This window comes from Cherax quadricarinatus, chromosome 58 (assembly GCF_038502225.1).
Source record: "Cherax quadricarinatus isolate ZL_2023a chromosome 58, ASM3850222v1, whole genome shotgun sequence".
In the NCBI taxonomy this organism is placed as follows: Eukaryota; Metazoa; Arthropoda; class Malacostraca; order Decapoda; family Parastacidae; genus Cherax; species Cherax quadricarinatus.
The window spans coordinates 16,406,650-16,421,144 of NC_091349.1; positions in this window are offsets into that span (position 1 = coordinate 16,406,650).

Consider the following 14,495-nt stretch of genomic DNA (forward strand, 5'->3'; position numbering starts at 1 on the left):
TCGTTTCTCATCATTACATTTTCGTGTTCACTCTTCTTCTCCCATAATTTTCTTATTTTTGAATTCCATCACTTTTCTTCTCTATTCTTCTTCATCATCTTCCTAATTCTCACTTCCTGTTTTATATGTTCAAATTTTGCCGTGTCTTTGTCATTAGGTTTCTTTCCATTAGACTTTCTTCTTTGTTCTCCCCTCCTCTTACACTTCCCTTGTTTCAATGTTTGCATCTTCTCCTTTGTCCTTTCTTTTTACTTCCACCTCTTTCCCTTCTTCTTCCGATTCCTTTCTTCTTCTTTGTCCCTATTCTCCTTCCTCCTTGCACAAAGTCATTCAATCAGCTCTCGGACCTTCATTGGCTGCACGGGAAGCTCCTCGATCCTTTTCAATTTTCATGAGACTTTTCATAATTCCTTGAGAGCTCTCCTAAGATGAACCAGGAGTGGCCAAGCATTGTCAAAAATTGTCTTATAACTTCTTGTAACTTTCTGAAGACAATTTTTGTGTATTTGATTTTACCTAAGGACTTCTGGTTGTTTCCTGAGATTCGAATATTGCGACATCAGATGAAGTTTATATATATATATATACATACAATTTACACCAGAGGTGGACCCCATCCTATATATATATATAATCGTGCCGAATAAGTAAAACTTGCAATTTTATGTATGCAATAATTTCTCAAAAATTCTCAACCTAATGAAAGAAATGTATTTCATTGTGGTTGTTGAGTATTAAATTATTGAAAACTTATCTAAAATATATTTAGCTGGATTAGGCTAAATTTAAATGCGCTTGTTATAGTAAGGTTAGGTAAGTTCTTTTGGTAATCTCTTAAATGACACAGATACTTATTCCAAATTTAGAATCCTTTAGATTCAGTTAATAATAACCGTAAAAGGACTTCTGAAAAGCAAAGATTAACAAATAAAAAAATTAATGACCACCAATCCATCTTGACCATATATGTATGGACTAACCAAAACATTAACCAGGAAATCCAGTCATACCCATAATTAGCTCCTATGTTCAGTTCTCTATAAATTGTTCATATAGCTAGTAGATATATTGAGCCCAATAGTTGGCAAGGTTTCAACTTTAATATTAAAATTAATATTGATTTAGTTGATAAATTAAGCACCCTCGCTGATTTAAATATTTATAATACGGTTAGTTTTGATGTATCTTCATTGTTCACTAAAGTTTTAGCTGATTATCTGTTAAGTTTCCTATCTTAAGTCCTCGGTAACTATGATTTACTATTGGCTGTACCAACAATCATTGACCTTAATAAACTTTGTTTGTTGATGCAAAGTTTGTGTTTAATGACGAATTTTACACTGAGAAATTTGGTACGTGAAATTGGAAATCATTCCACACAAGTCCTTAGCAATTTGTACACGGAATATTTTGAAACAATACTACTTAACAGACTCTTACCTGATAAAGGTAGGATAAAACAATAAAAAGAAGTCTTTCTCACTATGTTTCTGAGAGTTTACTGAGTGTGCAGCCAAGAGTTTCCGGAGGAGGAAATTAGGAAAACACAAAAGTTACCCTAGTTGTTACTGTGTGGACGAGGCAGCAACAACAGCCACCCTAGTTGTTACTATGTGGACGAGGCAGCAACAACAGCCACCCTAGGTGTTACTGTGTGGACGAGGCAGCAACAACAGCCACCCTAGGTGTTACTGTGTGGACGAGGCAGCAACAACATCCACCCTTGTGACTATGTGGAGGAGACAGCAACAGCAAACACCCTAATGGCTATTCTGTGAACGATGCCGCTCTAATGGCTATTGTGTATATGAGATAGCAACTGTCGCCCTAGTGAACATTATGTTGACGAGGCAGCAACAGAGACAACTCTGGTGGCTACTGTCTTGACAAGGTGGCAACATCAGCAGTCCTAGCGCAGCCGTTGTGTTGATGAAACAGTAACAACTTTAGTGGCTTTTGTGTGGACATGGTATCAACAGCAACTGCCCTAGTACAGCTATCGAGTTGACAAGGCAGCAACGGCAGCCGCATTTGCCAGTAGTGTGCGGGGAAAGTGTCCGGGTTTGGAACATATTATGACTATTGTTGTTACAGTGTGTGGCTGTCTTCCTAGTGCTATCATCCTTGCTTCCCTGATACGCTTTAATGGCAGCGGGAACACATGCTCTTGTAACATAACAAGGATTTACAGGCAGAAAATTTGGGGATCTTGCATAGCATTTTCCTCCTGTAAGATTTGTGTGAGCTGCACTGCTCGTACACAATAAAATATCTGGAACCATTCACAGTTAAATGAATGACGTTTCGGCTCGCCCTGAACCGTTATCAAGTCCCAAGTAATATGCACATCTTTCATAACAATAACTGTAGAGTGGTATCCAATGGGATGTATTCTCCTTAACCTTTTACACGATATTACCTACATCATAAAACGGTTATAGAACACTTACATGAAGAAACAAGGAAATACCAACAGACCATATCTACCTCATTGTAGTAAATATAATGCCGTAACAGGGTGTGGCTTACACAATCATCAATACCATCACCGTCACCATACAACAACAACAACATCATATATCTCCATAATAATATTACTACCAGCAACATTACCACCTACATCTTATACACAGCTGTCACCATCATGCTCCACTTGCACACCACACCCTACACACCACCATCAACATATTACCAACATCATCTTCACACAACACACCACCCACAACATACCACCACCAACACATCACTACCAACTCATCACAATGAGCACACCATTACAAACACACAACTATCAACACACCAACACATGACCACCAACACACCACCACCAACACGCCACTACCGACTCGCAACCAACAACACACCACCATCACTACCAACACACTAACACACAAACAACACAAACACCAACACACTAACACACACAAACACACAAACACCAACACACTAACACACACACACAAACACCAACACACCAGCACTAACACACCAGCACCAACTCACCAGCACTAACACACCCACACAAACACACCCACACAAACACACCCACACAAACACACCCACACAAACACACCCACACAAACACACCCACACAAACACACCCACACAAACACACCCACACAAACACACCCACACAAACACACCCACACAAACACACCCACACAAACACACCCACACAAACACACCCACACAAACACACCCACACAAACACACCCACACAAACACACCCACACAAACACACCCACACAAACACACCCACACAAACACACCCACACAAACACACCCACACAAACACACCCACACAAACACACCCACACAAACACACCCACAAACACCAACACACAAACACCAACACACAAACACCAACACACAAACACCAACACACAAACACCAACACACAAACACCAACACACAAACACCAGCACACAAACACCAACACAAACACCAACACACAAACACCAACACACAAACACCAACACACAAACACCAACACACAAACACCAACACCTGGTAATCATCTCCTCGAGGTTATTACTGTCTTGATATTGGCTACTTCCACAGCCATCCACCGTCTTCCATCCCTCTCTTCCATCACCCCTCTCTATTTCTCTCTTTATCATCCTTCTCTCTGTCTCTCTCTTCTTTCATCCCTCTCTTGTCTCTCTCTCTTTTCCACCACCCTTCTCTCGTCTCCCTCTTCCATAACCTCTCTCTCACCTATCTCTCTCTTTCTTCCATCACCCCTTCAGACACTCCTCTCCTTCCTCCAGTTTACACCTTTCTCTTCTAAGGGCTTTCTTTTCTCTAATTCCCTCCCATTTCATCGTAAATTCCATCACACATCTTCCACGGGAATCTATCTCCTCTTCTCTACGCAGGAAGACTGATAGCAAGAGAAGTGTCTGTAAAACGCTTGCCAGATGGAGAGTCGAGCCGACACACGTAAAAGTATAGCACCTCGCATGAATAAAATACTAATTACATATAATAGCAGTTCTCTCTGTTTCTCGCCCTTTATCTAAATCTCTCACCCCTACTCCTGCCAGCTTGACTAAACACAAGAATGGGGTTCTTGGTCCGAAAGTGTGGAGCTACTCTCCACTTCCTCGTATTAAATCCGATTATTCCTCATTTCGCAGGGGCCGTCTAAACAAATTAGGTTTAGCGCTTTCCCATGTATATAATGATCAGCTACACCTGCACGACTTTGGTATACTACACTCTCTCCCATCCTTCCCCAGGGAGACGCTTTGATGCTGCTGAGGGAGACCTGAGCCAGGCAGGTGGACCCGCACTCCCAGTCATTGAATTCAATCTGACCTCCTCTTAGTTTCCGGGATCTGTTTGATCCCTGCGGTTTAGCACTCTCCCTAATTAAAACAATAATAAATAGGTGTGTTTAGTTGGCTGCACGATCCAAGGAAGTTACCCCCGTATCCCAGACTCCAAGTCCCATCAGTATTTAAAATTTAAACTGACCAGATTATGCATTTTCCTATTATTAAACTGAATCCAGCAAGATTTATGCCTACACAGCCTAAGCCCATGAAGCGTCCCATCCAAATCATACGATGCATCAGCCACTGAAGATGGATGCCGTTCAGAATTGTAAAAGTTTAATCAGAAGAAAGCGCTAAGCTCTTAGGGGTTATATAGCACCTATGATACGGGGAGCATTCAGATTCGATTTAAGGAAAGGGATGATAAGTCCAGTTTCTTGGATCAAGCGAAAAAATAATAGTCAGGTAAAATAATACTATACTATTTCGAGGCTAAAAGTGGCAAAATGGCCACTAAACCCAAAATAAGCGAATGGCCTTTTTAGCATTGTCTTTAGGGCACCTTTGCATGTAAATAGTCCATGAATCTTGCCTTACAGGTGCTGGTGTTGGTATTGCTACTGGTGAAAGTGTTAGTGTTGCTTCCGGGTCTTGTACTGATATTGCTACTGATGATAATGTTGGTATTCCTACTGATGCAGGTATCACTAATAGTGTTCGTATTGCTACTGTTGTTGGTATTGCTACTTGTGCTGGTGTTAGCACTGCAATTTGTGTTGGTGTTGCTACTTCAGCTGGTGTTCCGATTGTCACTGGAACTTATGCTGGAAATGTTCTTGAAAAGTTCCCTTAAATTTTCCAGTTTCGTGGAATAACCACGAGAATGTCAAATTTATTTGTTTGAAGTGCTCCTCAGGTGAGATGTTTAGAACTAAGCACACCCCGAGGTCCTTCTGTTTGAGGAAGGTTTGCAACCTTTATCCCTCAAGGTTGTACTTTGTTTCCGTCGTCTTTACCCTTCCCCGATTTTCATAACTTTGCATTTGTTGGAGTTAAATTATAATAGCCGCTTGTTTGATCTATCATGAGGCTTGTCCAGGTACATTTATTGGTTTTCCTGGTCCTCTCCTGGCTGGTGTTGGCATTGCTAATATTGCTGATTTTGGTATTGCTAAGATGCTGGTGTTTGCATTGCTACTGGTGTTGGTAATGTTAGAGGTAAATGTGCTGGTACTGCTACTGTTGCTTGTGCTGGTAATGCTATTGGTGTTTGTGCTGGTATTGCTACCGGTGCTTGTGCTGGTAATGCTACTGGTGCTTGTGCTGGTAGTGCTACTGGTGCTTGTGCTGGTAATGCTATTGGTGCTTGTGCTGGTATTGCTACTGGTGCTAGTGCTGGTAATGTTAGTGGTGCTGATGGACAGATTACTTTAAACTCCTCTTCATCTTTCATCTTTATTCTCTGTATTGGACTGAAGAAGCCACTGGCTTGTGAAACGTTTCCACAGCAAAGGTTCCTAAATGTTGCACAAGTGTGTCATTCTTCATGATGAACATTAAAATGGTATAAAATACCGACAGATTGTTAGGTAAGACACATATGCAACAGTTAGGTATCTTTATTTCGAAACGTTTCGCCTACACAGTAGGCTTCTTCAGTCGAGTACAGAAAAGTTGATAGAAGCGGAAGAAACTTGAAGACGATGTAATCAGTCCATCACCCTTAAAGTTTTGAGGTGGTCAGTCCCTCAGTCTGGAGAAGAGCATTGTTCCGTTGTCTGAAACACAGCTGAAATTTAAGATTTACAGGAAACCTAACTAACTTGGCATTACACACTTCATGTCATATCAAGATGCTGAAACCAAAAGAGGAGTACCAATAGACTTGTCCTCAAAGCATAGTGAGTATGCAACCCCAGGGTGGCTTGAACAGGAATGGGACACTATCAAAAGCATCTTCCCCAAGCTTCACTTTCCATCCTCATAAACTTCTGTAGGAAAAGGGCACTTCAGTTATGACTATGCTGAAAGCAGAAAAAAAATTAAATTATTAACATATAGTTTTTCTTACATTTAGTGCTTCCGCCAACCTTGCTTACACGTTGTCCAGAACAGTCAGCAGCAACATAAAAATCACTTCCACTGCCAGCAAGGACCTTACTAAAGCCAAGGACAACCACATCATACGGAAAAATCAGGAGACCACATCATTCCATGCAGTGAATGTGACAACCATTACGTTGGGAAAACTTCAAAGGCCATAGTTCATAAACATCAGTAAACATGCAACAACAAAGTATAAACAGTATATGATTAATTAATAACACTGACATACCGATAAAAAACTAGCGAATTAATGTCCACTAATTATCAAGGAAGACAGAAACAAAAAGAGATGAACAAAGTCTGCATCAAACCGGGACAGCTTCATGAGCAAAATCTATAGCTAGCACCACACTTGCAGGTAAGGTGCCAAATATGGGTCGGCAAGTCAACATTGTCATTGTTACTTTTACTTGAATTACACTGATGTTGATATTGTTACTGGTGCAGGAATTACACTGATGCTGATATTGTTACTGGTGCAGGAATTACACTGATGCTGATATTGTTACTGGTAGTGGAAATACACTGATGCTGGTATTGTTACTGGTGCAGGAATTACGCTGATGCTGGTATTGTTACTGGTGCAGGAATTACACTGATGCTGATATTGTTACTGGTAGTGGAAATACACTGATGCTGGTATTGTTACTGTATTGTTACTGGTGCAGGAATTACGCTGATGCTGGTATTGTTACTGGTGCAGGAATTACACTGATGCTGATATTGTTACTGGTAGTGGAAATACACTGATGCTGGTATTGTTACTGGTGCAGGAATTACGCTGATGCTGATATTGTTACTGGTGCAGGAATTACGCTGATGCTGATATTGTTACTGGTATTATAAATACACTGATGCTGGTATTGTTACTGGTGCAGGAATTACACTGATACTGATATTGTTACTGGTGCTGTTACTGTTACTGGTGACTATATTTGCTACCTGTGGCTGTTGCGTGCAGCGAGTACTTCACCTTAATTCGGTGGGAATCACAGGGCCACACATCATGTATTCCATACAAAGTAGCTAAAAGCCCGAGAGCTTATTCCCAGTATAAGTGTAGGAGCCCCAGCCTTGATCAAGGATAAACTACCAGTAGTAAACGTCAACCAATCAGGGTTGAGGGGTAGAGCTCCAGGCTAATTGATCTTATACCAACACCCAAGTCTGGAAGGCAGTTTCTCTCTAGCTTTAGGCTAATTAACTCCGTTGAACAAATGTGTTTGAGAGTTTCATTTTATAATGATTCCACTATCACTGAGTAGAACGTACCACATACGGAAAAAAAATAGTTACAATGGCAGTTTTTTCAAGTAAGAAATACATATTAATTTTAAGAATTGTTCCTTATCGCCTACCGCAAGATTGTAAAAACAAGTTTGTACTTAAATTTTGCTACCGCAAAGACTACTGAGGCTAGGAACTTAACACTGCTGGTACCCATTGCTAAAACATGTAACTTGCTTAGGCTAAAAGAACAGCCCCCCTACTTCACCCTGATCTGTAGAGCAGAATTACAAAAAAATAAAATCTTAAATTTAGAGGTCGAAAATTTGTGTATGTCACAAATTCCTCAATCATTTCATCATCAATAAATAATATGTGACATTTGTATAGAGTCAACATTCCAGGCTTCTTGTGCTGGTCCTGGAGTACGTGAGAGCATTAAGTTTCGTCTTGATATTCTTGATGAGGCAGAAGAATGTGGTGTACAGCTCTACCTAAAATAAAAGAGGACTGTGAAAAATTTGTGTTAGGGGAGACCCAGTTCAGGAACCACCACCATCAACACTTTCATTATGTGACTGTTTCAGTCGCCTACCACCAGTTTGAGTGGTAGCAGAGGCAGCAGAAGTAGTAGCAGAGGCAGCAGGAGTGGTAGTAGAAGCAGCAGGAGTGACAGCAGAGGCAACAGGAGTCTTAGCAGGCCTGCAAGGGTTGCAGCAGGCCAGCAGCAGACCACCTTGGAATTTCAGCTAAAGTCTGGGCATCATCACTGGACTTACTCTCATATGGATTCGAGAAGTAGTCTACATCGCTCTCGCTATCAAACAGTTCCTCTGCCTCAGTACTGTCACTGTAATCACCGTCATCACTGCTTTTGTTCACCATCTCGTCAATTTCCTCCTGGGACGGAAACTATTTACATATAATGGATATATTTTAATTTGTTTGTTTGTTTATAAATCTTTCTGAAAGAAAACAAAAGAGATAACTTAAGTGATAAAAAATGTGTCATGCAATTTGTACACACTAATATAGGGTAAATTGTACACGACGACAGGATTAGATATCAGAGTGATCGCACCCTTCCTCTGTGAGGTCTCGGCAAACACTGAGTAGAGAGCCCAAGAGCTGGGTCACGCGGGGACCGCTTGAACTTTAGATGCAACCAGGTGCTCAGGGTATGAAATACCCCGGATACCTGGTTAACACATACTTAGTTCTGTCTCTGTATGAGTATGTAAGATATTGCTAGTAAGTTACTTATGCTCTTTCTTTTGTTATGTTACACATAGTTTGGTGTATGCCAAGTGTATTATGTATACTGGAAATACCTATATTTAACTTAGGTGGTGGGAATATACTGGTATTCATAAATAACCTGAAGTGTATGATTCTGTCCTTAATTTCACGTAGATTGCCTTATTGATTGCTCCCTCCAGCTATTACATCTTTACGGCCAGGTGCCACAGGTCATTTAACACAGTCTGTGCTCGCAATAATGATGGTGTTGGTATTGGTGCTGGTACTGCTTCTGGTACTAGCATTGCTACTGGTGTTAGTATTGGTGCTGGTACTGCTTCTGGTAATAGCATTGCTACTGGTGTTGGTATTGGTGCTGGTACTGCTTCTGGTACTAGCATTGCTACTGGTGTTGGTATTGCTACTGGTGATAGTATTGCTACTGGTGTTGGTATTGCTACTGGTGATAGTATTGATACTGGTGATAGTATTGATACTGGTGTTGGAATTGCTACTGGTGTTGGTACTGCTACTGGTGTTGGTATTGCTACTGGTGTTGGTATTGCTACTGGTGTTGGTATTGCTACTGGTGATAGTATTGCTACTTGTGTTTGTATTGCTACTGGTGATAGTACTGCTACTGGTGATAGTACTGCTACTGGTGATAGTACTGCTACTGGTGATAGTACTGCTACTGGTGTTAGTATTGCTACTGGTGTTGGTATTGCTACTGGTGTTGGTATTGCTTCTGGTGTTGGTATTGCTACTGGTGTTGATATTACTACTGGTGTTGGTATTGCTAGTGGTGACAGTATTGCTATTGGTGATAGTATTGCTACTGGTGATAGTATTGCTACTGGTGATAGTATTGCTACTGGTGATAGTATTGCTACTGGTGATAGTATTGCTACTGGTGATAGTATTGCTACTGGTGATAGTATTGCTATTGGTGATAGTATTGCTACTGGTGATAGTATTGATACTGGTGATAGTACTGCTACTGGTGATAGTACTGCTACTGGTGTTGGTATTGCTACTGGTGTTGGTATTGCTACTGGTGTTGGTATTGCTACTGGTGTTGGTATTGCTACTGGTGATAGTATTGTTACTGGTGATAGTATTGCTACTGGTCTTGGTATTGCTACTGGTGATAGTATTGCTACTGGTGATAGTATTGCTACTGGTGATAGTATTGCTACTGGTGATAGTATTGCTACTGGTGATAGTATTGCTACTGGTGATAGTATTGCTACTGGTGATAGTATTGCTAATGGTGATAGTAATGCTACTGGTGATAGTACTGCTACTGGTGTTGGTATTGCTACTGGTGTTGGTATTGCTACTGGTGTTGGTATTGCTACTGGTGTTGGTATTGCTACTGGTGTTGGTATTGCTACTGGTGATAGTATTGTTACTGGTGATAGTATTGCTACTGGTCTTGGTATTGCTACTGGTGATAGTATTGCTACTGGTTTGGTATTGCTACTGGTGATAGTACTGCTACTGGTGATAGTACTGCTACTGGTGATAGTACTGCTACTGGTGATAGTACTGCTACTGGTGATAGTACTGCTACTGGTGATAGTACTGCTACTGGTGTTGGTATTGCTACTGGTGTTGGTATTGCTACTGGTGTTGGTATTGCTACTGGTGTTGGTATTGCTACTGGTGACAGTATTGCTACTGGCGATAGTATTACTACTGGTGATAGTATTGCTACTGGTGATACTATTGCTACTGGTGATAGTACTGCTACTGGTGTTGGTATTACTACTGGTGTTGGTATTGCTACTGGTGATAGTATTGCTACTGGTGATAGTATTGCTACTGGTGATAGTACTGCTACTGGTGTTGGTATTGCTAATGGTGTTGGTATTGCTAATGGTGACAGTATTGCTACTGGTGATAGTATTGCTACTGGTGATAGTATTGCTACTGGTGATAGTATTGCTACTGGTGATAGTATTGCTACTGGTGATAGTATTGCTACTGGTGATAGTACTGCTACTGGTGTTGGTATTGCTACTGGTGATAGTATTGTTACTGGTGATAGTATTGCTACTGGTCTTGGTATTGCTACTGGTGATAGTATTGCTACTGGTGTTGGTATTGCTACTGGTGATAGCACTGCTACTGGTGATAGTACTGGTACTGGTGTTGGTATTGCTACTGGTGTTGGTATTGCTACTGGTGACAGTATTGCTACTGGCGATAGTATTGCTACTGGTGATAGTACTGCTACTGGTGACAGTATTGCTACTGGTGATAGTATTGCTACTGGTGATAGTATTGCTACTGGTGATAGTACTGCTACTGGTGTTGGTATTGCTACTGGTGATAGTACTGCTACTGGTGATAGTACTGCTACTGGTGATAGTACTGCTACTGGTGATAGTACTGCTACTGGTGATAGTACTGCTACTGGTGTTGGTATTGCTAATGGTGACAGTATTGCTACTGGCGATATTATTGCTACTGGTGATAGTATTGCTACTGGTGACAGTATTGCTACTGGCGATAGTATTGCTACTGGTGATAGTATTGCTACTGGTGATAGTATTGCTACTGGTGATAGTACTGCTACTGGTGTTGGTATTGCTACTGGTGATAGTACTGCTACTGGTGATAGTACTGCTACTGGTGTTGGTATTGCTACTGGTGTTGGTATTGCTACTGGTGTTGGTATTGCTACTGATGTTGGTATTGCTAATGGTGACAGTATTGCTACTGGCGATATTATTGCTACTGGTGATACTATTGCTACTGGTGATAGTATTGCTACTGGTGATACTATTGCTACTGTTGATACTATTGCTACTGGTGGCAGTATTGCTACTGGTGATAGTATTGCTACTGGTGATAGTATTGCTACTGGTGATAGTATTGCTACTGGTGATAGTACTGCTACTGGTGTTGGTATTGCTACTGGTGTTGGTATTGCTACTGGTGTTGGTATTGCTACTGGTGTTGGTATTGCTACTGGTGTTGGTATTGCTACTGGTGTTGGTATTGCTACTGGTGTTGGTATTGCTACTGATGATAGTATTGCTACTGGTGTTGGTATTGCTACTGGTGATACTATTGCTACTGGTGATAGTATTGCTACTGGTGTTGGTATTGCTACTGGTGATAGTATTGCTACTGGTGTTGGTATTGCTACTGGTGATAGTATTGCTACTGGTGTTGGTATTGCTACTGGTGTTGGTATTGCTACTGGTGTTGGTATTGCTACTGGTGATAGTATTTTTATATGATATTCATTTGAGAAGTGATCCCAGGCACCGCTGAGTCGGCTCTGACCAGAGGAGAGAGAGTTTGACCCTTCATCTACTTCCCATCACTACCCTTCCTCTCCCTTCACCTGGAGTATGTGCCTTGGTGCTGGTGGAGGGCTCTTGATCATCCGAACTGGAGCTTCCCTTCCTCGGATCGAACATGGTTACTTCCCATTCCCCAGGTGCCGCCTGACAACTATAGGCAAGCACTTTTCCCAGTGAATCTAATAATAGTCATTATGAATGTCAAAAGCCAGATCTTTAGTATCATTCAACTTGAAGGATTAATTTCCTGTCATTCCTCTAGTATATTGCACATTCAACCAGCCTACGCATGATGCTCAAATATTCCTTTTACACAAGTTGTAAATTTACAAGTCAAAGATGAATCAAGCAAGATTTACGGCAAATAAAATAGTTTTTTTGTTTGCAGATTTAGTAGCTCTTAGCGGGGAATAATTTGTTTACGTGTGGTTTAAATGTGGCACAGCCAGTTAAGCTGGACCTTACAGCAAACGGCCCGTCCCCTTTATGGGTTATAAAGTGCAGTTTCTTCTCCTTTTACAGCGCGTAAGTCGTTCGTGTTGTGGTTTTATGGCTGATAAATTATATATGTGTGTCTTTATGGTATGCACATTGTTCTGTTGTGTTGGCCCAGTAGGAGATTGCCACTGTTCTCTCTCTCATTCTCTCTCTGTCTCTCTCTCTCTCCCTCTCCCTCTCTCCTGAACAACATTTAGTTAAGCATGTAGTCCAGAAACATAAATTGGCTAGTAACTCGGAAGACCACGTTAAATGGACAGATATAAAAGACATCAACAGTTATCTCAAAAGACTTCTCCATACTTGTAAGGGGCAAATAATAAAAGCACCAATAAGACCATTAACAAGCGATAACAGAAGAAAGAAATTACTTATATAGCCTCGTTAGAGTTTCAGCTTTGTATCTGCCGTTCAACGCGACACCGACATTTCAAGGCCAAGAAATTCCTTTGCAGGTTCTCTGACTTACACTCTAAATTATAGTGAAGCTGTATATTAACACCATTTCGCTCCCATTAACATTAATATAGATCAAAAGAAGGCAACGTACCAAACGATGAAAATTGGGAAATGTTACTCCAGTGTTAAAAACAGAAGAACCATAACCTTGCACTCTCTCTGCTTCTTCAATAACTGAACATCATATATAGAAAAACAAAAGGATTCTGTTATGTCGGAAAATACATAATTTCACTGAGATAGCTTGAAATCTACCTGGGTTTCACAACACAAGATCCTGTCTAGCAAATATAAGAAAAATCTTCAGTGATATATGCTATAACAAGAACAAACAAAATTCCTTCCTGAGAAGCATACTTAGATTTCTAGGAGGCCTTCGACGGAGGTAGAGCTACTACATGGAACTGAGCTGGGTAGAATGCAAACTTTAGGCCTGAATCAATGGCTACCTCACCCATAACATTAAAGAATGAAAGAAGTGGATCTTACTGTAACAAATTTGCAGCTAAACAATCTTGAAGTCTACTGAACATTATTTAGCAATGAGCAACATGCCCAACTAAAAGTTTGGCTGCGTCGCTAGAAATTATGAGTGCAAAACAGCACAATACCGATATTATAAGCCAGTTGTATCAGCTATTAGTTTAAGTATTCTGTCCAGTTATGGTTGCAATGATACATCAAGGACGGGGGTGCATGAAAGGGTACTTAATCTTGTACTATTCATAAATACATATGCTATCTGAAGACTCAAAGCATTATTGGGTGAATTTTTTTTTTTTTGCAGTGCTGTAGAACGCAGAAACAGACTGTCGAATGAAGTTGCAGATGAAAAATAAAACATAGTCCATTTAAAAATGGTTGAACGAGCACTTTGCAAAATAATTGATCAAAGTTTATGCAGAGCAGGGTTGAGTTAGACGAACTTCACAAACTACTTAGGTCCCCCAGGGCATAGTAGTAGCAGTGATGGAACATGTAATTAGTTCTCAGCAGATAGTTTCTCAAGGTCTTAAAGTACATCTACCCAGCTCACTACAGTCCCACATGCTCTCTCTCTCTCTCTCTCTCTCTCTCGTACACACGCATATTCACACCTGATACGTAAACGCACGACGCACAGTTTTTTTGAGATTGAATGAATAACAAACGGCATGTAAGGAATTAGCCAAATTTTCATACCAGAGTTCACTTGTAAATATTACAATCCGATGGAACATTGCATAAGCTGATTAATAAAAAAAAGACGCAGTTCCCAAATGTTAGAAGAAGCAAAACACAAAAGATTACTCATAAGAAAAATTCACACTCACATACATACCCTTGAGTATATTCAAATTAATAGATCTAAAATGCTAAATTCAAC